Here is a 24,183-nt window from a genome sequence, read left to right as displayed (position 1 = left end):
GTCATTGCTGTATATTATTCTATTGTGTAAATATACCAAAATTTATCCATTCTACTATTAATGAACATTCAGGTAGTTTCCAACTTTAGACTCTACTACTATGAATATTCTAGTAGATCACTTTTGATAAATATATGCATGCTTTCATGGACTTCTGCAACTTGTCTGCCCACCTCAGAGATCTGCACAAAAAAGGAACCTTAAGGAATGATAAGCTATGATGATTTTGAAAGCTATATATCAGGCAAATTACTGATTTTACTTTTGCAAATCTGCTATACTGATATTTTTCAAGGACTGGTGTTACGGATGGAATGTTTGTGTTCCCAGCCCCAAAGTCATATGTTTAAGCCCTTATCCCAATGTGATGATATTTGGAGATGGGGCCTTTGAGAGGTAATTAGAATTAGGAGGGGGTCATGAGGGTAGGGTCCTCATAATGAGACTAGTACCCTCACAAGAGACACCAGAGACCTTGCTCTCTCTGCCATGTCAGAACATAGCAAGAAAGTGGCCATCTGCAACCTAGGGAGAGAGTACTTACCAGAAACCAAATTCATTGGCACCTGATTATGGTCTTCTAGCATCCAATACTGAAAAAATGAATTTCTGTTGTTTCAAGCCAGTCCGTGGTATTTTGTTATAGTAGCTCAAGCAGACTAACATAAATAGGAACATTTATTTTCTTTCATGAGACTTCCTATTTCGCCTTGTTCCACAAAGTAATGAGTGGCTCCAACAAGACAGTCGTGCATTTCCCTATCACATAAAAGACTGGAGAAACTATATGAATATGGCAAATATGTGCATATATATGCAAGCAACAGCATAAAGAAAAAGAAGAAAAGGAGTAAAGGGTCTGAGCAAAATGCTTTCAAGAAAGTTACCAAGAAACTGCTAGAAAATTCCAGTGTCAGCCTGTTGATTATAATTTGTTCTGTGGTTACACCCAGCAGCAATAAATGAAGTCTCTAATCTGAATGGTCTTACACCAGTTAGCAACTGGAATATTAGCTTAAAAGAGGAATATAATGAATTCTGCACAGGTTATAAATAAGACTGCTTACTATGGGAGCCAAAGATATAGTTTTAAGTTCAGCTAAATGCAGTTAAGTACAGTGGGACTCACTGATTTCCTGGAGACCATTACTGGTAGAACGATTTATTGAATTCAACCAAGATCGTGGAACTGAAGACATACAGGTTCACTTCCAGAGCGTCTGAAAAAAACATAGTCATCTTCTATTTCCCTCCCCAATTTCACATCTCATCACACAAAACCCAAACTCTGGTTTTCTAATGTTGTTCTCTAGCATATGGAGAGAGGCTGGTTCCCTGTCTTAGGGCAAAATTGAAAGCAAACAGACAAAAGGACAGGTCTAAACATCCATTTTCAGAAAGATGTAATGCTTTCAAGTCAGTGTAATGGGACTGCTACAGGTGAAGTTCCATTTAAGTAAAAAATGGCAATATTTTATTCTTAAAGATTTTATTTATTTGAGAGGGAGAAAGAGAGAGAGAGAGAAGGAGAACAAGTAGGGTGGAGCAGAGGGAGAGGGAGAAGCAGACTCCCTACAAAGCAGGGACAACCATGTGGAGTCTGAACCCAGAACCCTGGGATTAGAACCCGAGTCAAAGGCAAAAACTTAACCAACTCAGCCACCCAGGCACCCCAACAATAATATTTTAATAATCAGGCATAAAATAATAATATTAAAATGAGATGGTTAGAGAAAAGTTAATATAAAAATGTACAAAACAGTTATGATATAAACATGTATAATAAGTTACATATATTGTACTACTCACATCAGTAAGTTAGAGTGGTTTTAAAATTTTTTTATTTTTATTTTTTAAAGATTTATTTATTTGACAGAGAGAGAGAGAGAGAGATCACAAGTAGGCAGAGAGGCAGGCAGAGAGGGAGGGAGAAGCAGGCTCCCTGCTGAGCAGAGAGCCCGATGCGGGGCTCGATCAGGACCCTGAGATCATGACCCGAGTGGAAGGCAAGAGGCTTAACCCACTGAGCCACCCAGGTGTCCCAATAAGTTAGAGTGTTAATACAAACATGTACTTTTTTGCTCTCATCAGTTAATATCCGAGGAGTGAATGCCCCAGACTGCAAGTTTAGTTTGGTTTTGTTTAGCTAAGAGACCTGATTAATTTTTTTTTTTTTTCTATTTATTTATTTTTTTTTCAGCGTAACAGTATTCATTCTTTTTGCACAACACCCAGTGCTCCATGCAAAACGTGCCCTCCCCATCACCCACCACCTGTTCCCCCAACCTCCCACCCCTGACCCTTCAAAACCCTCAGGTTGTTTTTCAGAGTCCATAGTCTCTTATGGTTCGCCTCCCCTCCCCAATGTCCATAGCCCCCTCCCCCTCTCCCAATCCCACCTCCCCCCAGCAACCCCCAGTTTGTTTTGTGAGATTAAGAGTCATTTATGGTTTGTCTCCCTCCCAATCCCATCTTGTTTCATTTATTCTTCTCCTATCCCCCTACCCCCCCATGTTGCTTCTCCATCAAAATCCTTGAGGAGAATGCAGGCAGCAACCTCTTCGACCTCAGCCGCAGCAACATCTTCCTAGGAACAACGGGAAAGGCAAGGGAAGCAAGGGCGAAAATGAACTATTGGGATTTCATCAAGATCAAAAGCTTTTGCACAGCAAAGGAAACAGTTAACAAAACCAAAAGACAGCTGACAGAATGGGAGAAGATATTTGCAAACGACATATCAGATAAAGGGCTAGTATCCAAAATCTATAAGGAACTTAGCAAACTCAACACCCAAAGAACAAACAATCCAATCAAGAAATGGGCAGAGGACATGAACAGACATTTCTGCAAAGAAGACATCCAGATGGCCAACAGACACATGAAAAAGTGCTCCACGTCACATGAAAAAGTGCTCCACGTCACTCGGCATCAGGGAAATACAAATCAAAACCACAATGAGATATCACCTCACACCAGTCAGAATGGCTAAAATTAACAAGTCAGGAAATGACAGATGCTGGCGAGGATGTGGAGAAAGGGGAACCCTCCTCCACTGTTGGTGGGAATGCAAGCTGGTGCAACCACTCTGGAAAACAGCATGGAGGTTCCTCAAAATGTTGAAAATAGAACTACCCTATGACCCAGCAATTGCACTACTGGGTATTTACCCTAAAGATACAAACATAGTGATCCGAAGGGGCACGTGTACCCGAATGTTTATAGCAGCAATGTCTACAATAGCCAGACTATGGAAAGAACCTAGATGTCCATCAACAGATGAATGGATCAAGAAGATGTGGTATATATACACAATGGAATACTATGCAGCCATCAAAAGAAATGAAATCTTGCCATTTGCGACGACGTGGATGGAACTAGAGCGTATCATGCTTACTGATTAATTTTTTAAAAGATTTTATTTATTTATTTGACAAAGATCACAAGTAGGCAGAGAGGCAAGCAAAGAGAGAGAAGGGGAAGCTGGCTCCCTGAAGAGCAGAGAGACCAATGTGGGGCTCAATCCCAGAACCCTGAGATCATGACCCAAGCTGAAGGCTGAGGCTTAACCCACTGAGCCACCCAGGCACCCTGAGACCTGATTAATTTTTTAAAGATTTATTTATTTATTTGAGAAAGAGAGAATATCTGAGTGAGGGGAAGACAGAGGGAGAGAAAGAATCTTGAGCAGCCTCCCCACTAAGCACAGAGCCCAACATGGGGTTTGATCCCATAACCCTGAGATCATGACCTGAGGTGAAACCAAGAGTTGGATGCTCAAGTGACTGAGCCACCCAGGCGTCCCTTGATTTTTTTTTTTTAAGGTAGACTGTATGCCTTAAATGGGACTTGAACTCATGACCCTGAGATCAAGAGTTGTATGTTCTACTGACTGAGCCAGCCAGATACCCCCTCATCAGTTGTCTGTTTAGAAGGTGGTGAAGATATCCATTTCTTTTTGTTAATCTGTGTAAATAGGGAGAGAAATATAGGAATTCCAAGCAAGCATGAAAGCAATAACAATTGTACTAAGGGAAAAACGGATCAGCACCAGTGACCATGCAGAATAACCACACAGAAGGAGGTCCAAAAGGTCATCAGTATGAGGCATATCACAAATAATAACCAAACAGAGGATTCAATACCATTCCAAAAAGAAAAAAAACTGCTGAACGTCCTTAAGAGAATATATAACAACTAAATCATTCATCTCTTAGGAGTTGAAATATCTATCAATTATTTTGAAAAGAACTATTACTTTTAATAAGAAGCAAAACATTTTTTTTTAAAGATTTATTTATTTGACAGATAGAGATTACAAGTAGGCAGAGAGGTAGGCAGAGAGAGAGAGAGGAGGAAGCAGGCTCCCAGCCAAGCAGAGAGCCCGACGTGGGGCTCGATCCCAGGACCCTGGGATCATGACCTGAGCCGAAGGCAGAGGCTTTAACCCGCTGAGCCATCCAGGCGCCCCGAAGCAAAACATTTTTAAAAGCAAGTTGGCATGTTTAATATACTACATTATAGTATATTACGGGAGAGAAGTCACACAAAATTTTAGTTAATAAGAACTGATTATGCCTTAAATATCCTATAAGTTAATCACTCAATATTTACTATTAAAAGATACCCAAACCTTAAGCTGGTATAAGTTCAAATTGGAATGTTATAATGTTATACGATGTTAAAAGTTATCTCCATGGTAATCACAGAGAAAATAGCTTTAGAATACAAACAAAAATAAGTGACAAGGGAATTAAAATACTTCATTGCAAAATATCAACTAAACACAAAAGATGACAATAATGCAGAAAATGAGGAACAAACAATAAGGCAAATAGAAAACAAATAGCAAAATGACACAAATAAGTCCTTTATCAGTTATTGGTTTGGCAAAATGGATAAAAAAATTAATGAACTATACATGCTGTTTTTGACAAGAGACTCACTTTAGACTTACTAGAGACACAAACAAGTTGAAAGTGAAAGGCTGGGGATAAAGTATTCCATGCGAACAGTAACCAAAAGAAAGCCGTGATGCTAGAAATCAACTAGTCATAAAAATACAAATAGTTTATGACTCTGTTTACCGAGAACTGTCAAATCTTAGAGACAGAAAGTAGAATAACAGCAGCCAAGGGTTAGGGGGAGGTGGGAATAAGAAGTTATTGTTTAACGGTTATAGTTTCAGTTTTGCATGATGATGAATTCCAGAGACAGATGGTGGTGATGACTATACGATATGAATGTACTTAATACCACTGAATTGTACACTTAAAAATTTATGTTGAGAGTAAATTTTATTGTCTTAACACAAATTTTATATTATGTGTACTTTACCATGATTTGAAAACGTGTTATTAGATTAAAAATGAAAAAAGACCTAAAAGAGTTCAGGATCATATTGATTCTGACCAGCCCCAATAATCTGACCATGAAACAAGTATGCTATCACTCAGATACTGCTACCTTCTTTGTCAGGTAAGAATACTGAAACTATAAACTATAAAACATTTCCCAAGGGGAAAAAAGACCAAGGAAGACAAATTGGGAAGTATTAGAGTATGACCAAAAATACATAGGAATAGAGTAAAAAATAATCAAATCCATGGCAATATGTTTGGAAACAAATCACTGTAAATTCATTGATAAGTTTTATGAATATTTCAATCTTTTGTGAACGTTGTTTCAACATTTACAGATCTGGGGCAATTTTAAAAAACATTAAATTTCTGATTTTTCAGCAGATGTTCAGAGAACTTATATTTGCAACTGATCACTATAAAATTAAAGACACTTCATTTGTTAAATCTTTAAGATTTGGTTTATTAGCAATATAAGTAGAGCAATCATTTAGAGAAATGCTGAATAATGCTTAATGAAATGCTGATAGATTAAAAGAGTAGAAATTAGTTTTAAACAAAGGCAAAGCCATTTCAGTGAATGTAAACAATCCATATAAATATTAAGAAAAGGAATTTTCATTTTGACTTTCAGGTAACTGATCATTCAGAAAAGTAAACAGTCTAATAAAATTCTGAATAGAAATAAGAATATTTGGTAGGTTACTAGCCCTTTGGCTAGTATCCAAAATCTATAAAGAACTTATAAACTCAACACCCGAAGAACAAATAATCCAATCAAGAAATGGGCAGAAGACATGAACAGACATTTCTGCAAAGACGACATCCAGATGGCCAACAGACACATGAAAAAGTGCTCAACGTCACGTGGCATCAGGGAAATACAAATCAAAACCACAATGAGATACCACCTCTCGCCAGTCAGAATGGCTAAAATTAACAAGTCAGGAAACGACAGATGTTGGTGAGGATGTGGAGAAAAGGAAACCCTTCTACACTGTTGATGGGAATGCAAGCTAGTACAGCCACTCTGGAAAACAGTATGGAAGCTCCTCAAAAAGTTGAAAATAGAGCTACCCTATGACCCAGCAATCACACTATTGGGTATTTACTCTAATGATACAAATGAAGTGATCCTAAGGGGCACATGCACCCAAATGTTTATAGCAGAAATGTCCACAATAGCCAAACTATGGAAAGAACTTAGATATCCATCAACAGATGAATGGATAAAGATGTGGTATATATACACAATGGAATACTATACAGCCATAAAAAGAATTGAAATTTTGCCATTTGCAATGACGTGGATAGAACTAGAGAGTATTATGCTGAGGGAAATAAGTCAATCAGAGAAAGACAATTATCATTTCTCTCTGATATAAGGAATTTGAGAGGCAGGGTGGGGGTTGTGGGGGGTAGAGAAGGAAAAAATGAAACAAGATGGGATCAGGAGGGAGACAAACCTTAAGAGACTCTTAATCTCACAAAACAAACTGAGAGTTGCTGAGGATAGGGTGGCTGGGTTATGGACAGTGGGGAGAGTATGTGTTATGGTGAGTGCTGTGAAATATGTAAGCCTGAGGATTCACAGACCTGTACCCCTGGGGCAAATAATACATTATATGTTAATAAAAAAATAAATTAAAAAAAAGAATATTTGGTAGGACCAAAAACTAACTATATCAAAATATAAAATATCTGTATGAGGGGTACATTTAACTTAGTAAGAAACAGCATAAATCAACATAAGTCTGGAAAAAAAGCAGAGGATTTATACACTTTTTTTTAAGGCATCTATAAGTCAGGAGAAAAAAAATGGGTAAAAGAACTAGAAAAATCACAGTAAGCAGCATGACTGGCCAATAAAAATATGTGGAAAATATTCAACTCACTAGTAGTTATTAAAACTAAAAACTGGGGCACATGGGTGGCTCAGATGGTAAGCGTCAGACTCTGGATTTTGGCTCAGGTCATGATCATGATGTCAGGGTTGTGGGACTGAGCCTGGCCTCAGGCTCAGCGCTCAGTGGGGATTCTGCTTAAGATTTTCTCCTTCTACTTCTGCTCCTCCCAACCCCCACTCCCCATGCTCTCTCTCTGTAAAATAAATAATCTTAAAAAGAACCTTGAAAACTAAACCACATACTAGAAGGAGAAACGTAAAACATATGTCATCTTTGACTGAGTTGTCAGATGTCAGACGTCAAAACTAAGTAAGTTAGCAATACATACCAAGGCTGAAAATGTCTGCAATGTATGCCTTAGTAAAACTAGTAATACTAGTATATAGGAGCAAAGCTATTTACTGTTCTTGCAATTGTGGGAAAACTGTCAACAACTGTATTATGGTCAAAAGACAAGATTTAAATTCATTGAGGTGTAAGTACATAAAGATTGAACTAAATGATATTTCAGATTGTAGAAAAATAGAGTGTACATTCAGAAAAAAACAAAGATAACTGTGGTTCATAATGTGAGCTGTCTGCCATCCAGTCATCACTAGTAACATGAAATAATGACTGATCATTCCAACCTTAGAGTCACTTCCCTCGGATTTGGCAACATTTCCTGGAAATGTTAATAGGCATCAGGAATGGGGATTCCTTGGTAACATTTTATTTATTTAAGACTTACTTATTTGAGAGAGAGAGAGAGAGAGAGGGTGCACTCGAGTACAAGTGTGGAGGAGGGTCAGAGGGAGAGAGAGAGCCAGCCAGATGTGGGGCTTGATCTTAGGACCCTGAGCTCAGAAACCAAGTCAGAAAATTGTCTGTGTCACCCAGGCACCCCACTGGTAACATTTTAACATGTTATTTACAACAGGTCTCTAATGTTTGGCTGATATAAGCTTCTCATTGTTCAAAGGTAGAGATTTAGTATTCAATATTTCATTAACTTATTTAAGTGCAATAACTTTTTTAAAAGTACTATGAAGAGGCACCTGGGTGGCTCAGTGGGTTAAGCCTCTGCCTTCAGCTCAGGTCCTGATCCCGGAGTCCTGGGATCGAGCCCAACATCAGGCTCTCCGCTCAGCGGGGAACCTGCTTCCTCTTCTCTCTCTCTCTGCCTGCCTCTGCCTACTTGTGAAATCTTGTCTGTCAAATAAATAAATAAAATCTTTAAAAAAAAAATACTATGAAGTACTAATGGTGTGCCTAGTGGCATAATTTTCAAAATGTTGGGTATGGGTGCCCAGGTGGCTCAGTGGAGCCACCTCTTAAGCCTCTGCCTTCCGCTCAGGTCATGATCTCAGGGTCTTGGGATCAAGCCCCGCATGGGGCTCTCTGCTCAGCAGGGAGCCTGCTTCTCCCTCTCTCTCTGCGTGCCTCTCTGCCTACTTGTGATCTCTCTCTGTCAAATAAATGAATAAAATCTTTTTAAAAAATATTGGGTAAAGGTATGTCTGTAAATTCAACATGCATATATAGTAATCTGGAGAAGTACCATGCTGCCCTATTGCAATGACATATTTACTATAGAACTCAAGTTATTGTCTTGTGTTATATTTAATTCTCAAACCTAAACTTATGTGGGACAATGGTGTTACCTGTCAGATGATGAATGACTGAATAGAATATTGGATTCCCTCCACGTCATTGCAAATGGCCAAGATTTCATTTCTTTTGATGGCTGCATAGTATTCCATCGTGGATGGAACTAGAGGGTATCATGCTTAGTGAAATAAGTCAATCGGAGAAAGACAACTATCATATGATCTCCCTGATATGAGGACATGGAGAAGCAACATGGGGGGTTAGGGGGATAGGAGAAGAATAAATGAAACAAGATGGGATTGGGAGGGAGACAAACCATAAATGACTCTTAATCTCACAAAACAAACTGGGGGTTTCTGGGGGGAGGTGGGGTTGGGAGAGGGGGAGGGGGTTATGGACATTGGGGAGGGTATGTGCTATCGTGAGTGCTGTGAAGTGTGTAAACCTGGCGATTTACAGACCTGTACCCCTGGGGATAAAAATACATTATATGTTTATAAAAAAAAAAATTGGAAGGGGAGGCGAACCATAAGAGACTATGGACTCTGAAAAATAACCTGAGGGTTTTGAAGGGTCAGGGGTGGGAGGTTGGGGGAACAGGCGGTGGGTAATAGGGAGGGCACGTTTTGCATGGAGCACTGGGTGTTGTGCAAAAACAATGAATACTGTTACGCTGAAAAAAAAAATAAATAAATAAAAATGATTAAAACGGCAAAAAAATAAAAAAGAATATTGGATTCCCCATCTGCAATAAATGGACATAGATGTATTTGTTAGAAGGAAAAATCACAGTGACATCATAGATGGTTAACTGACACTAGGTGTGATTTTCCATAATCATTATTTGAAAGGTACGGATTCTTTTACAGGATTGAATACTAATTGTGGAAGAACACAGTATTTCATCAAAACTTGTATGACTTGACGCTGGCACTTTCTTGACAGTGCCAGAAAATACAGAGTAAGTTATTTTAAATGACTAACTAAAGACATTTATCTGGCTGGAAGGAACCGAAAGTAGTTATCAATTGTAAATAGCATCCTGATGTAGAAAATGGTAAAATGTGGCAGTGGGGGGTGAGATTCCATTTAGCACTGAAGAAATCAGTTATCTACAATTCAAGTCATTCTTAAAGTTAAATAAAAACTAGCAAAACTAATGAACCTAGATCACAGGCTGGCCAACTGTTTCTTAAAAGGCCAGTAGTTAACAGTAAATAGTATTTTCAGCTTATGGGGCATACAGTCTATGTTACAACTAGTCAATTCTGGTGCTGAAACCAGAAAGCACCTTTAGATAATATGTAAATGATCAGGTATGGCTGTTTGAATAAAACTTTATTTAGAAAAACAGGTGGTTGGCACACAACCTCTCATCTGTTGCTTTCTAATCTTGAAAGTACCAGATCAACTGTTTTGTCATTCATCAATATTTATAATTAAAACAGAATAATTAACTCAGATATTCTAAATTAATGCTTTTTAGTTTCTGATTTCTTTTAGTAGATCCTTAGTTTTAACTGGTATGTAATGTATTCAGATTTTCTGTGCTTAATTTCACAGGGAAAACTCATTTTGTTTTCAATTTTTAGGACCTATTCTATTAGAGATCTGGCATAATTATGTAATCCATGTAGCAATGAAAAGAAAGAGCCAGAAAGACTCTGTTAGAAATAATTCCTCAACTCGTACCTGAATATGTGCCATAGTGCTGCTTTTAAAAGAAAAAGGTTGTTTTCATTTTTAAAAATTCAAATTAAAAAATGTCTGATATCATCTTAGGTTGATTTTGATACATCACATTTGTCCTAGGAACATAACACATTTTCTCTAGATTTCTAATTACACTGGCATAAACTCAAGTACTTTCTTATAATTAAAAATTCTTCCATATTTATGATTATATCCCCTTTCTTATTATTATAATCAGTCCTATTTTTGTCTTGACTAGATTTACCAAAGCCTATCTGATGTTAATATACTTCTAACAGAAAAAAATTTAAAGTTAAAAAACATTGTTTTAAGATTTCCATTTTATTTCTAAATCACTAACCTCTACTTCTAGATGTATTCATTGCTTTTCCCAGAAAAAAACCCAAAGCTGTTAGAATACTATTCGGATTAATAATCAATACCAGTAATTTTAGTTTTATTAGTTGTTTTCTTATATTGGCTTAGAATTTATGTCCTTTTATTTCTAGCTTTGTAGAATTCTTATTCATTACTTTATCAATTTTATCAATGCCTACTAGGTGGCAGACAAAGGATACGATCTGGGGATAAAGCTGCTAACAGGAAGTTCTGGTTTTCATTTTTAGTTTTCTACATGTATTGAAGAGTATTAAATTTCCAATGAGTACAACACTGATAACATCACAAAGTTCTGGTATATAAGCATTTCATTATCATTCCTTTCTGAATAGGACCTAATTTAATTTTCCATTTAATTCAGAACTTGTAATGAAATGATCAATTTACAAAAGGAGGTGATAAAAATATTACCATACAAATCAATAACTACAAAATGGATCTCTACAATGGAGAGATCTAGCAATCACCACTATAACCAGTGTTAACATCCAGCATCATTAATAGTGGGAAAACTCAACATTATATGCTTTTTAATGTTCACATCGACTCAATGAAACCTCTTCATTTAACTTTGAATTTACTAGAACTATTAGAGATAGAACAGGATAAATGATCCACAAGGAAGTAACTTAAAAACCCAGAAGGTGGGGCCATTCAGTAACTTTCCTGTACTCTTCAAAAATCCAAAGTAATGAAAAAATGGTGGTGATATTAGTCTAAAACAGGAACTGGCAAATTTTTTGTAAAGAACCAGACAGCAAATACTTCAGGCTTTGCGGGGCATACAGCATCTGTTTTAACTATTCAGTTCTGCCAGAGAAATATGAAAGCATCCACTTTCTTATGTATATAAATGAATGTGTCAGTCCTCCAATAAAACTATGTTTTAAATCCTCATGACTTTCATATTCTATTAGATTTTGTGCGGAAAAAAAATTCTTTAAAATTTAAAAATGCATAAGTAATTACATAAGTAATAAAGCTTTTCTAAGTTCGTTACAACCATATTGACTTGATCTCTTAATAGTTCACTAATAATACAAATAATAGTATTAAAAATAGTATCTAGTACTTATTAAACAGATACTATGTTTAAGGTGACTTTCCGAGTCTTCTACATTCCAAAAACAGCACTATAATCCAAGTACTATTATCACCATTTACAAATGACTCCCACAGAGATAAATATCTTGCCCATGCCATGCAGGCTGTGAAGAATCAAATGGAAACCCCTATGGTTCTTGCATATTTGTTAGGTCAAAGGGGTTTTTTGTGGTATAATTTCCCCAATTATAAGAATAATTGAACAGGGCTGGAAAGCTTTTATAAACAAAGCATAAAAAAACGAGGGCATTTCCACATTCTCTGAATTTTTCTCCATTATGAATATTCTGACAATCCATAAATAGAGAAATGCTAATAAAGGCTTCTCAATGTCATATAAAAATACATTATAAATTTCTTAATAAGAGCAGTATTTGAATCATAATGAAAAAATTAGTCTTTACATTTTGAGGAGTTCTCACCAGTATAATTTTTTTAATGCCTTATAAGAACTGAACCATATCCAAAAGCATTCACTGTTTCTCAGTGTTATAAAACTGATGCATTATATGTTCTCTACTGCACATATACACCTTTCCACGTCCTCATATTCATCAGGCTTCTCTCCAGTATGAATTCTCTCATGTACTTTAAGACCTGATCTAAGCCTAAAAGACTTCCCACATGTGTTATTACATTCAAAAGGTTTCTCGCCACTGTGCATACTCTGGTGTCAAGTAAGTCATCCATACACACTAAAACCCTTCCCACATTCCTTACACTCCTAAGGTTTCTCATCAGTATAAAATCTATGATGTAAAATTAGTTGATGGCCACTACTAAAAGTCTTCCCACACTCTTTACATGCATGGGGTTTCTCACCAGTATGAATTCTTTTTTTTTTTTTAAAGATTTTTATTTATTTGACAGAGAGAGATCACAAGTAGATAGAGAGGCAGGCAGAGAGAGAGAGAGAGAGAGGGAAGCAGGCTCCCTGCTGAGCAGAGAGCCCAACGCGGGACTCGATCCCAGGACCCCGGGATCATGACCTGAGCCGAAGGCAGCAGCTTAACCCACTAAGCCACCCAGGTGCCCACCAGTATGAATTCTATGATGCACTCTAAGGCTTTCAATACGACTAAAGGCCTTTCAACATTCCTTACATTCATATGGTTTTTTACCTGTATGAATTTTCTCATGCCTAACAAGGTTGAGGTGTGACTAAAGGCCTTCCCACATTCTTTACATTCATAGGGTTTCTCACCAGTATGAATTCTGTGATGCATTTTTAGGCTTCCACCATGGATAAAGGCCTTCCCACATTCTTTATATTTGTAGGGTTTCTCACTAGTTTGAATTCTCTCATTTGAATAAGTGCTGAAAGATGACTGAAGGCCTTCCCACATTCATTGCATTCATAGGGTTTTATGCCAATATGCAATCTCTGATGTGAAATGAGTTGGTAACCACGACTAGATGTCATCCCATATTCCTTACATTCACAGGGCTTCTCCCCAGTATGAATTCTCTCATGTTGTACAAAATTTGAGGCACGACTAAAGGCCTTCCCACATTCCTTACATTTGTAGGGTTTCTCCCCAGTATGAATTCTATGATGTACTCTAAGACCTATACCATGGCTAAAGGTCATCCCAGATTCGTGGCATTCATAGGGTTTTTCACCAGTATGAATTCTGTCATGTTGCACAAGATGAGAGGCTTGACTAAAAGCCTTCCCACATTCCTCACATTCATAGGGTTTCTCATCAGTATGTGTTCTCTGATGAACTCTAATGTCTATCCTACAACTAAATGTCGTTCCACATTCCTCACATTTATAAGGTTTTTCACCAGTATGAATTCTCTGATGTTGCAGAAGGTTGGATGCATGATTAGACTTTCCACATTGCTCACATTCATAGGGTTTTCTCACCAGTATGAAATCTCTGATGTACTGTAAGGTCTGTATGTCACATTCATAGGGTTTCTCTCCAGTATCAGTATGAATTTTCTGATGTACAGTAAAAGACAAATATTTTTTAAAAATGTGTACTTTGTCACAGCTGATTATTTCATATCTTGACTCCAAATCTAAGAGAAAGGAGAAAAACATTTTGTTTTCCTGGACAAAATAAGTGAACGTTTTATAGTAAATTTCTTTAAAAATTAAAAATATTTTAAAAATTAAAAATATGACCCATCAGAGACGAACATTTTAGAGAACTCTAAAATCAACTATACAGTTTGCAATAGTTAGTGTCTCCATAACTCATTACCTGTTACTATAATAATTTAATATACTCTCCCCAGTATCAGTTTCCATATAAAATATAAATATATTAAAAACAGCTTTTTATACTGGATCTTTTAATCTGCAATTAAAATTTCTCCCTAATGGGGTGCCTGGGTGGCACAGTTGTTAAGTGGCTGCCTTCGGCTCAGGTCACGATCCTGGAGTCCTGGGATGAAACCCCGCATCACGCTCTCTGCTCAGCGGGAAGCCTGCTTCTTCCTCTCCCACTCCCACTGCTTGTGTTCCCTCTCTTGCTGTCTCTCTCTGTCAAATAAAGAAAATCTTAAAAAAATTTTTTTAAATAAAATTTCTCCCTAAAATATAAATATTGTAGTAATTCCCTCCAGTGCATAGCTATATGAGTATTTCTTTGTTCTCATTTTAAGTAAAATAATGAGAGTTCTTGTTTGCTTATCCTCACTGAGTTTTTTCTTATTAAGTACACATTCTACAAATGTTCCATCTGTTTTATTCCTTCATATCTTTTCTCAGGTCCTCTCCACCTTCAGTAATGGATAGAAAAACCAGACAGAAGATCAAAAAGAAACAGAGGACTTGAACAACAGTCCAAAAAAACTGGACCCAAGAGACACACATGTTGTGTAAGCTACACACAACAGCAAAATACATGTTCTCTGCATGTACCCTGGAACATTCCCCAAGATAGACCACATTAGACTCAAATCAACTTTATCAATAAAATTTAAAATAATTAAAATGAGAGCGTCTTTTCCAATCACAAACAAAATTAGGAATCAGAAGCAGAAGGAAAACTAGAGAGTACACAAACGTGGGAACTAAACAACACACACTTAAATAACCAATGGGACAACAAAGAAATTACAAGGGAATCTAGAAAATATCTTGATAAATAAAAATGAAGACAGAACATGCCACACTCATGGATGCAGCAAAACCAGTGCTCTCAGTCTTTCACTACTGAGTATGATGTTAGCTGTGGACTAACAGATGACCTTATTATGTTGAGGTAGTTTCCTTCGATTCCTGGTTTCTTGAGTGTTTTGTCATGAGTAGTATTATGTTTTATTAAATGCTTTTTCTACATTGAGATAATCATGTGGTTCCCCCCTCTTCATTCTGTTAATGTATATTTACATTGCTTTTTATATATTGTATCATCCTCGGATCCCAGAAATAAATCCCACTTTGTCATGGTGTATAATCCTTTTCATGTGCTGTTGAATTCAGTTTGCTAGTATTTTTCTTGAGAACTTCTGCTTCAGTAAGCATCAGGAACATAATAATTTCATAATAATGAAAACCTTTGGCTTTCTCTTCTTGCACTGGATTTGTCTGGCTGTGGTATCAGGGTAATGCTGGCCTCAGAGTAAATTCGGGAGCGTTCCCTCCTTCCTCTTCAGTTGTTTGGAAAAGCTTGAGGGGAATTGTGTTAATTCTTTGTTTAAGAATGGTAGGTTGTTGTTTTTTTTTTCCCTTCCCGAGTTTTTATTTAAATTCCACTTATTTAGGGACGCCTGAGTGGCTCAGGCAGTCAAGCGACTGCCTTGGGCTCAGGTCATAATCCCAGGTTGGGATCATGTCCCGCATCGAGCTCCTTGCTCAGCAGGGTGCCTGCTTCTTCCTCTACCTCTATCTGCCATTCCCCTGCTTGTGCTCTCTGACAAATAAAATCTTTAAAAAATTCCATTTATTTAATGTACAGTGTGATAGTTTCAAGTGCATATTTTAGTGATTCAACACTTATATACAACACCCAGTGTTCAGCACAAGTGCCCTTGATACCCATCGCCTATTTAACCCAATCCCCAACCACCTCCCCTCCAGTAACCAAGTTTGTTCTCCATAGTTGAGACTGTTTTTTGGTTTTCCTTTCTTTTTGCCTCTATATTTGTTTGTTTTGTTTCTTAAATGCCACATATGAGTGAAATCATATGGTATGTCTTTCTCTGACTTATTTCACTTAACATAATAGTCTCCAGCTCCATCCACATCATTGCAAATGGCAAGGTGTCATTCTTTTTGATGGCTGAGTAATATTCCATTGTCTATATACACACATCTTCTTTATTCATTCATCAGTCAATGGACATTTGAGTTCTTTCCAAAATTTGGCTATCGTTGATAATGCTGTTATAAAAATCAGGTTGCATATATACATTCGAATTATTTTGTTTGTATCCTTTGGGTAAATACCTAGTAGTGCAATTTCTAGATGGTAGGGTAGTGCTATTTTTAACTTTTTGAGGAACCGCCATACTGTTTTCCACAGTGGCCGCACCAGTTTTCATTCCCACCAATAAGTTTAAAACGGTTCTCCTTTCTGCACATTCTTGCTAACACCTGCTGTTTCTTGTGTTAATTTTAGCGAACTGACAGATACGAGGTGATAACTCATTGCAGTTTTGTATTTCCCTGATGATGAGTGATGTTGAGCATTTCTGCATGTGTCTGTTCATTTTTTTTTTTGTAAAATTTTATTTATTTATTTGACAGACTGAGATCACAAGTTGGCAGAAAGGAAGGCAGAGAGAGAGGAGGAAGCAGGCTCTCTGTTGAGCAGAGAACCCAATGTGGGGCTTGATCCCAGGACCCTGAGATCATGACCTGAGTCAAAGGCAGAGGTTTTAACCCAGGCACCCAATGTCTGTTCATTTTTTTTCCTCCCCTGTTGACAAACTTATTCAACATAAAACAATTTCCAAACTTACTGAGTGGCTGACCATGTCCACAACCAAATCCACCTCTAAACTGGAACTCAGTTGCTGACCCAACCCCAGCTTCAGCTTTCTTGTTGGCACCACGGGGCACAGCACTGTGTCTGTAGGTGTCTCTGTTAGCTTCCCCTCATGTGAGTCTTGCAAGTCACTCTCCCTCCAGACCTTTGGGCTGTGGTCTGCCAGTCTCAGGGCGGCTGCAGCAGAAAGTGGTAGGCACAATCTCGGGGGGGCAGGTGGAGGTAATCTTGGAGATACTGGATACCCTCATTGGTAAGGTACTAATAGAAATGTGTCCAGGCAAACTGTCCCTTTATATAGTCTCATGATTTGAGAGACTGCATGGCCTTCATGATGGGAAGGCTGGGCACATTTCTGTCTACCAACTCAGGGTGTTTGGGCATGTGGACATCCTTTTTGACCACCATCACTCCCTCCTTGAAAAGGAGTTCATAAATTGCAATTTGGTTCTTCTTGGGCATCAACATCTTGGCAGCTGCTACATTCAGGGCAGGCACTGGAAAGTGTCTGTTTGTTTTTGATTAGTGATTCAATCTCTGTACTAGTATAAGTCTGTTTAGATTTTCTATTAGGTCAGGACCTCACTGGGTTTCCCAGTTTGTTGGCATACAATTGTTTACAGTCCCTTCTTTTGTTTCTGATTTTAGCTGACTCTTTTCTCCTTTTTTGGTCAATCTAGCTGAAAAGTTTTATCACTTTGGTTAATTTTTTTGAAGAACCAACTCTTGGTTTAATTGATTTTTTCCTATTGTTTTTCATTTACTACTATGTTTATCTCCACTCTATTCCTTATTATTTTCTTCCTTCTACTATCTCTGAGGTTCCTCAAATAGTTCCTTGAGGTATGAAGTTGGGTTGTTGATTTGAGAATTTTCTTTCTAATAAAAGCATTTAGAGCTATAAACCTCCTTCTTAGCACTGCTTTCAATGCATCCCCTACATTTTGGTATGTAGTAAGTTTTGAAATTGGAAAATACAAATCCCACTTTTTTCTTTTTCAAGATTTTTTTGAATATCCTGAATCCCTTGCATACCCACATGAGTTTTATGATCAGGATGTCAATTTCTACAAATAAGCTGATGGGATTTGGGGTAGTATTGCCATCTTAACAGTATTAAATGTTCTGATTTTAAGAAAATGAAATAAAAAAACAACATAAACAGAGTTAGAAAAACTCTGTTGTGTGTGTGTCTCCTCCTTGACCACGTAGCTTTTACCTATACAGCTATGTCCTCATAGTTTGACTTGCTCATCCTTACCTGTACACCATCTTCTTGTGTCTTCCCTCACAACCATCCAGGGATCTTTTCCTTGTTCCAATAACGTAATGACATCTGGCTTAGAAATGGAATGTCCTGCTTACAAAGAAAAAAAAAAGACACCTGATTAGAACAAAACGTTGCTTGGTTAAAATTACAATAATAAACTAAAGGTCAAAATGATATTGAATAAGATTTTTGAGAAGAGCAGCACCTGGGTGGCTCAGTCATTAAGCATCTGCCTTCAGCTCACGTCATGATCCCAGGGTCCTGGGATCAAGTCCTGCATCCAGCTCCCTGCTCAGCAGGAAGCCTGCTTCTCCCTCTCCCGCTTCCCCTACTTGTGTTTCTTCTCTTGCTGTCTCTCTCTCTGTCAAATAAATAAATAAAATCTTTTTTTAAAGATTTTATTTATTTACTAAGGGAGTGAGCAAGAGAGAGAGAAAAAGCACAAGAGCCAGGGGAGGGGAAGAGAAGCAGACTCCCCGCTGAGCAGGGAGCCCGATTCGGAACTTGATTCCAGGACTCTGGGATCATGTCCCAAGCCAAAGGCAGACACTTAACTGCCTGAGCCACCCAGGCGCCCAAATAAATAAAATCTTTAAAAAAGAAAAGCCAAAAACATTTTTTGAGAAGAGAGGGTAAAGGAATAAAGAACAAGAAATCAGGGGCACCTGGCAAAGTGGGTTAAAGGCTCTGCCTTCGGCTGAGGTCATGATCCCAGGGACCTGGGATGGAGCCCCACATTGGGCTCTCTGTTCAGCAGGGAGCCTGCTTCCCTTCCTCTCTCTCTGCCTGCTTCTTTGCCTGCTTGTGATCTCTGTCAAATAAATAAATAAAATCTTAATAAAACAAAGAAACAAACAAGAAATAAGATATAATAAGGGGTTTTTGGCTTTTGTTTTTAAAAATACCCTCATAAATCCTCTTTTTTCTTGAGAGTATGCATAATACCATAGGTTTTTCTTTTTAAGATTTTATTTATTTATTTGACATAAAGACATCACAAGTAGGCAGAGAGGCAGGCAGAGAGAGAGGGGAAACAGGCTCCCCACTGAGCAGAGAGCCCGATGCAGGGCTCGATCTCATGACCTGAGTGGAAGGTAAGGCTTAACCCACTGAGCTACCCAGGCGCCCCAATACCATAGTTTAAAATATAGAATCTGGAGCCTTGGTTCAATTCTTGTCTTTGACTTTCCAGCTATGTTGATTTTGGGAAAGCCACTTAAACCAAGTTCTTCAGTATTCTCACTTGTAGAATGTGAACAGGGCTGTTCGGAGGATCAAACAAGTTGATATATATATGTAAAGTGCTCAGAGCTTTGCCCATTATATATGGAAGAACAAAGCTAGCTATTAACATTACTACTGATACTGTTGTTTTACGAAGAGTACACAAGAAAAGCTATCTATAAGATATTCATTCCATTTTAATGTAATGTCCATAGATTACAATTTCCAATTACAAAACAGGATTTTGTGTGAAATAAAATGTGTATGCCTCAGTTTTCAATGAATTCTATTTAACTAATCCACCTCTATTTAAACTATACAGGCTCTTTAAGGGCAATAAGAGCAATTCAGGACCCTGTGTCAAGCTGATTAACCTGCAAGTAGATAATAAAATGGAGTATCTGTAGATGTTCTGAGCATAAATAAATAGGAAACATGTGTCCTTTAACAATGGTGGTATAGGGGTTCCTGGGTGGCTCAGTTGGTTGAGCCACTACCTTCAGCTCAGGTCATGATCCCGGAGTTCCGGGATCAAGTCCCACATCGGGCTCCCAGCTCCATGGGGAGTCTGCTTCTCCCTCTGACCTTCTCCCCTCTCATGCTCTCTCTCACTCTCAAATAAATAAATAAAATCTTTAAAAAAAAAAAAAGCAATGGGGGTGCCCGGGTAGCTCAGTGGGTTAAAGCCTCTGCCTTTCGCTCAGGTCATGATCCCAGGGTCCTTGGATCGAGCCCCGCATCGGGCTCTCTGCTTGGCAGGGAGCATGCTTCCTCCTCTCTCTGCCTGCCTCTCTCCCTACTTGTGATCTCTATCTGTCAAATAAATAAATAAATAAATCTTTTTAAAAAATGGTTATATAATAAACACCAGAGAATTCTGAACAAGACCCTATTCATGAAAAAAGGGAGGCAACTATAAGACCAGAGGGGGTATGAATATCACTGAAGGACAGGGAAGGCAGACCATTCCAAAATATGCTATTTTGGCATATTTCTTTTAGAGAGGGAGACAGAGTGAGCATGTGCGAGTGAGGGAGGGGCAGTAGGAGAGGGTGAGAAACTCAAGCAGACTCCCCAGTGAGCACAGAGCCTGACATGGGGCTCAATCTCATGACACTGAGATCATAAACCCAGCCAAATCCAAGAGTTGGGTGCTCAACTGACCGAGTCACCCCAGCACTGCTGCATGTTTATTATTATTTTTTAAAGATCTATTTGTTTATTTATTTGACAGACAGACAGCACACAAGCAGGGGGAGTGGGAGAGGGAGAAGAAGGTTCTCTGCCAAGCAGGGAGCCCAACATAGGGCTCGATCCCAGGACCCTGAGATCATAACCTGAGCTGAAGGCAGATTCTTAATTGATTGAGCCACCCAGGTGCCCCTTAATAGATTATTTTAAATTAAAAGTTCAGTGCAGGGGTGATTAGCTAGCTCAGCAGGTAGAACATTAGATGCTCAACCTCGGGGCCATGAGTCCAAGTCCAACACTGGGCATGTAATTTACTTTAAAAAATGAAAATTTAGGGGCACCTGGGTGGCTTGGTGGGTTGAGGCCTCTGCCTTCGGCTCGGGTCATGATCCCGGCGTCCTGGGATCGAGCCCCGCATCGGGCTCTCTGCTCGGTGGAGAGCCTGCTTCCCTTCCTCTATCTCTCTGCCTGCCTCTCTGCCTACTTGTGATCTCTGTCTGTCAAATAAATAAATAAAATCTTTAAAAAAAAATGAAAATTTAAATGTAAGAAGAACACTGCAAACCCTGCTTTGTCTTCAGAAAGCAGGAAATAAATATCCTAATGGAAGGTATCCTCCCTGTATCAGGAGATAAAGAGACATCCTTACAACAAATATACAGAATTTAAAGCTGAAAAGGCTGTGTTAACAACCCTTGTTACTTTTTACTAATTTACTACCCAGCCCAAATTCTATTTAAGATTATTTACTAGTTGAAATTCTGAATATAAGTTTTCTTTGCTCTGTCAATTCACAGATTTGTTGTCTCCTTGTCTAAAAAGTATAAAAATTCCCTGATTTCATCATTTTTGGGGGCCCCAGTTTCACTGGAGAACTCTGTGTACACATAAACTTTGTTTTTTTTCTCCTGTTAATCTGTCTCATGTCAATTTAATTCTTAGACCAGCTAGAAGAATTCTGAATTTAGGTAAAGTGAAATCTTTCCTCCCAAACAATATTTAATGGAGGAGCAACTTCCAAACTGACAAAGCTCAAACCATTTCTTCAGGACAAAATTAACAAAGAAATGTAACCAGTTTCCTAACAGCAGCCCTGAAAATCAGTGGAAAAAAATGCATATCTTTTTTTTATTTAATAAATTTTGAAGTCTTTTGTTGTTTTTTTTTTTAAAGATTTTATTTATTAGACAGACAGATATCACAAGTAGGCAGAGAGGCAGGCAGAGAGAGAGGAGGAAGCAGGCTCCCCGCTGAGCAGAGAGCCCGATGTGGGGCTCGATCCCAGGACCCTGAGATCATGACCTGAGCCGAAGGCAGAGGCTTTAACCCACTGAGCCACCCAGGTGCCCCCAAAAATGCATATCTTAAAGAATAGATTGCAAATTATCCTAAATCATTAGAGGCTGATAAAGATACCCAAGAGACCAAGTTATCATAGTTCTCCATCATCACATCCCAGTACAAGTTCTTCTGAACAGAGTCAAAATATTCCCACTCCTGCTGAGAGAAGTCTATGGCCACATCCCTGAATGTCATAGATCTCTGAAATGGCAAACCCATGCATTACTAGAGAAATCACAGAAATATTTTTTTGAAGATGGACGGAGAGGAGATAAAGACTGCACTGCAGAAAGCAAGCAATATAGCAAGTATGTAGGCTAAAAATCTCTAACACAGGAGGGGACTGAAACAGAATATATACATATTTTTGAAGAAGCCTGCTGGAACAGACAAAATATTCCTTAAATATTTGAATCATTTGAGACTTAATAAAATAATAACTCTACTGACTACTAAATAGTGAATTCAAGCGTAATATTTGTTATCTGTCACATAAACCCTCAGTAAACGTGGGCTGCTGAAGAAAATTTTTGCATTTTAGAAAAGAAAATTTAATCAAATACTTTCTAAAATATAGTAGGAAGTCTCAATTTTAGAAACTAAGGTTTGTATAAAATTAAGAATTCCCTCAAGCATTAAATACTTCGTTACATCAGATCTTACCATACATATTTTTTCTTGTTTTGACAAACCCAGGTACTTTCTGGCACATGGCATAATTTATGGATATTGGATTTAATAATTTATACAGATAGGATGTACCGTATTTGTAAGGTCTTCCCCAATTCTGTGATTCTGTGTTCAGAATTGGGTTACCAATGATCATCTTCTGGTATTTATGCCCTTGAGTACTCTCCTTCACGTGTGTGAGCCGAACTGAGTGACTTGCTTTTAATAAATAGAATATGACAGAAGTGATGAAATGTTACTTCTGACAGATTATGAGACTATGATTCCCACATCACTTGCCCTCTTTGGATGTCTCACTTGCTTAACCAAGAGTGGCCTCCAGTCAATAGCCCATGAGCAACTGGATCCTGTCAAAACCCAGGGGAATGAGCTCAGAAAGAGATACACCCACTGTTGGCCTTCAGATGACTTCAGCCCTCACCAAGACCTTGATAGCCTTGTAAAAGATCCAGACAGGAGAGAAACCTACACCATGCCCGGATTTCCAAACCACTGAAGCTGTGAGATAAATGTTTACTGCTTTGAGCTACTAAGTGTTGGGGTGATCTGTTATATAACAATAGATAACTAATATATCGAGTTAAAGAATACTGAGGAAGGATGATGAATTATGCAGATTATCACCTAAATTTAGTATGTCTCATCCAACAACAGAATACTTTTCATATTTATCTCTCGGAGATTTCCTGCCAAAGTCTATGTCTCAGTTTGCAAATCACAATTATATAGTAATTGACACAGACTATGAGATTTTACTCTACACTGAGACTTAAGTCATTCAATACCAAATTTCTACCCTATCTACCTATAAATCTCAAGTCTGGAAAATTTCCAGGTCTTCTCATGGATGATTGGATACAACCATTATATCTATCTATCCACACTATGGAACAACCTCAGATAACATAAATCTTTACTTTAAAAGATAATCTCCTCCACTACTCCATCACTGCCCTTGATAAAAGAATGCAGACTTCAGACATGCTGAATAATTTCACAGTAATAACATAAACACTAGTTAGTTTACAACAGGTCACATAGCGAGTATGCTGGGTAATCTGGTATTATATTTCACTGGAACAAAAGATGAGAAGATGATTATTGGATGGGACTTCTGCTGGTAGAAACTTTAGAAAAATTAATGAAAACACTCACATGACCTAAAACACACACACACACACACACACACACACACACACATATTTCAAGGAGGAGAGAAACACCAACTTACATGGGCCATGGTTTTAGACCTGCAAGAGCGGATCAGTCCTCACAATTCCTCTAACAGAAAAGCACAGATCAAGAAAGCCAGAGCTGGGAGAAGAGAAAGACCTCAAGACTGATTTTGCTTTAGTGTTCCCAACAGGATATAAATTAATGTTAGGATCTTCCACTCCAGGTTCCAAACCTATTATCCATCACACATAATTTAGGGAGATTAAGATTCTAAATAAAGCCATCTCCTTCCC

General features: G+C 38.1%; 1 pseudogene; it reads right to left on the bottom strand.

The window, feature by feature from the left end:
- Positions 1-13,277: 13,277 nt before the first annotated feature.
- On the bottom strand, positions 13,278-17,466 carry LOC123930534 (annotated as a pseudogene).
- Between the last annotated feature and the right edge of the window lie 6,717 nt (positions 17,467-24,183).

Source organism: Meles meles, chromosome 19, assembly GCF_922984935.1.
Source record: "Meles meles chromosome 19, mMelMel3.1 paternal haplotype, whole genome shotgun sequence".
Taxonomy (NCBI): domain Eukaryota; kingdom Metazoa; phylum Chordata; class Mammalia; order Carnivora; family Mustelidae; genus Meles; species Meles meles.
Note: the sequence above shows the minus strand (reverse complement) of the source record. Positions and strands in the feature narration are given on the sequence as shown.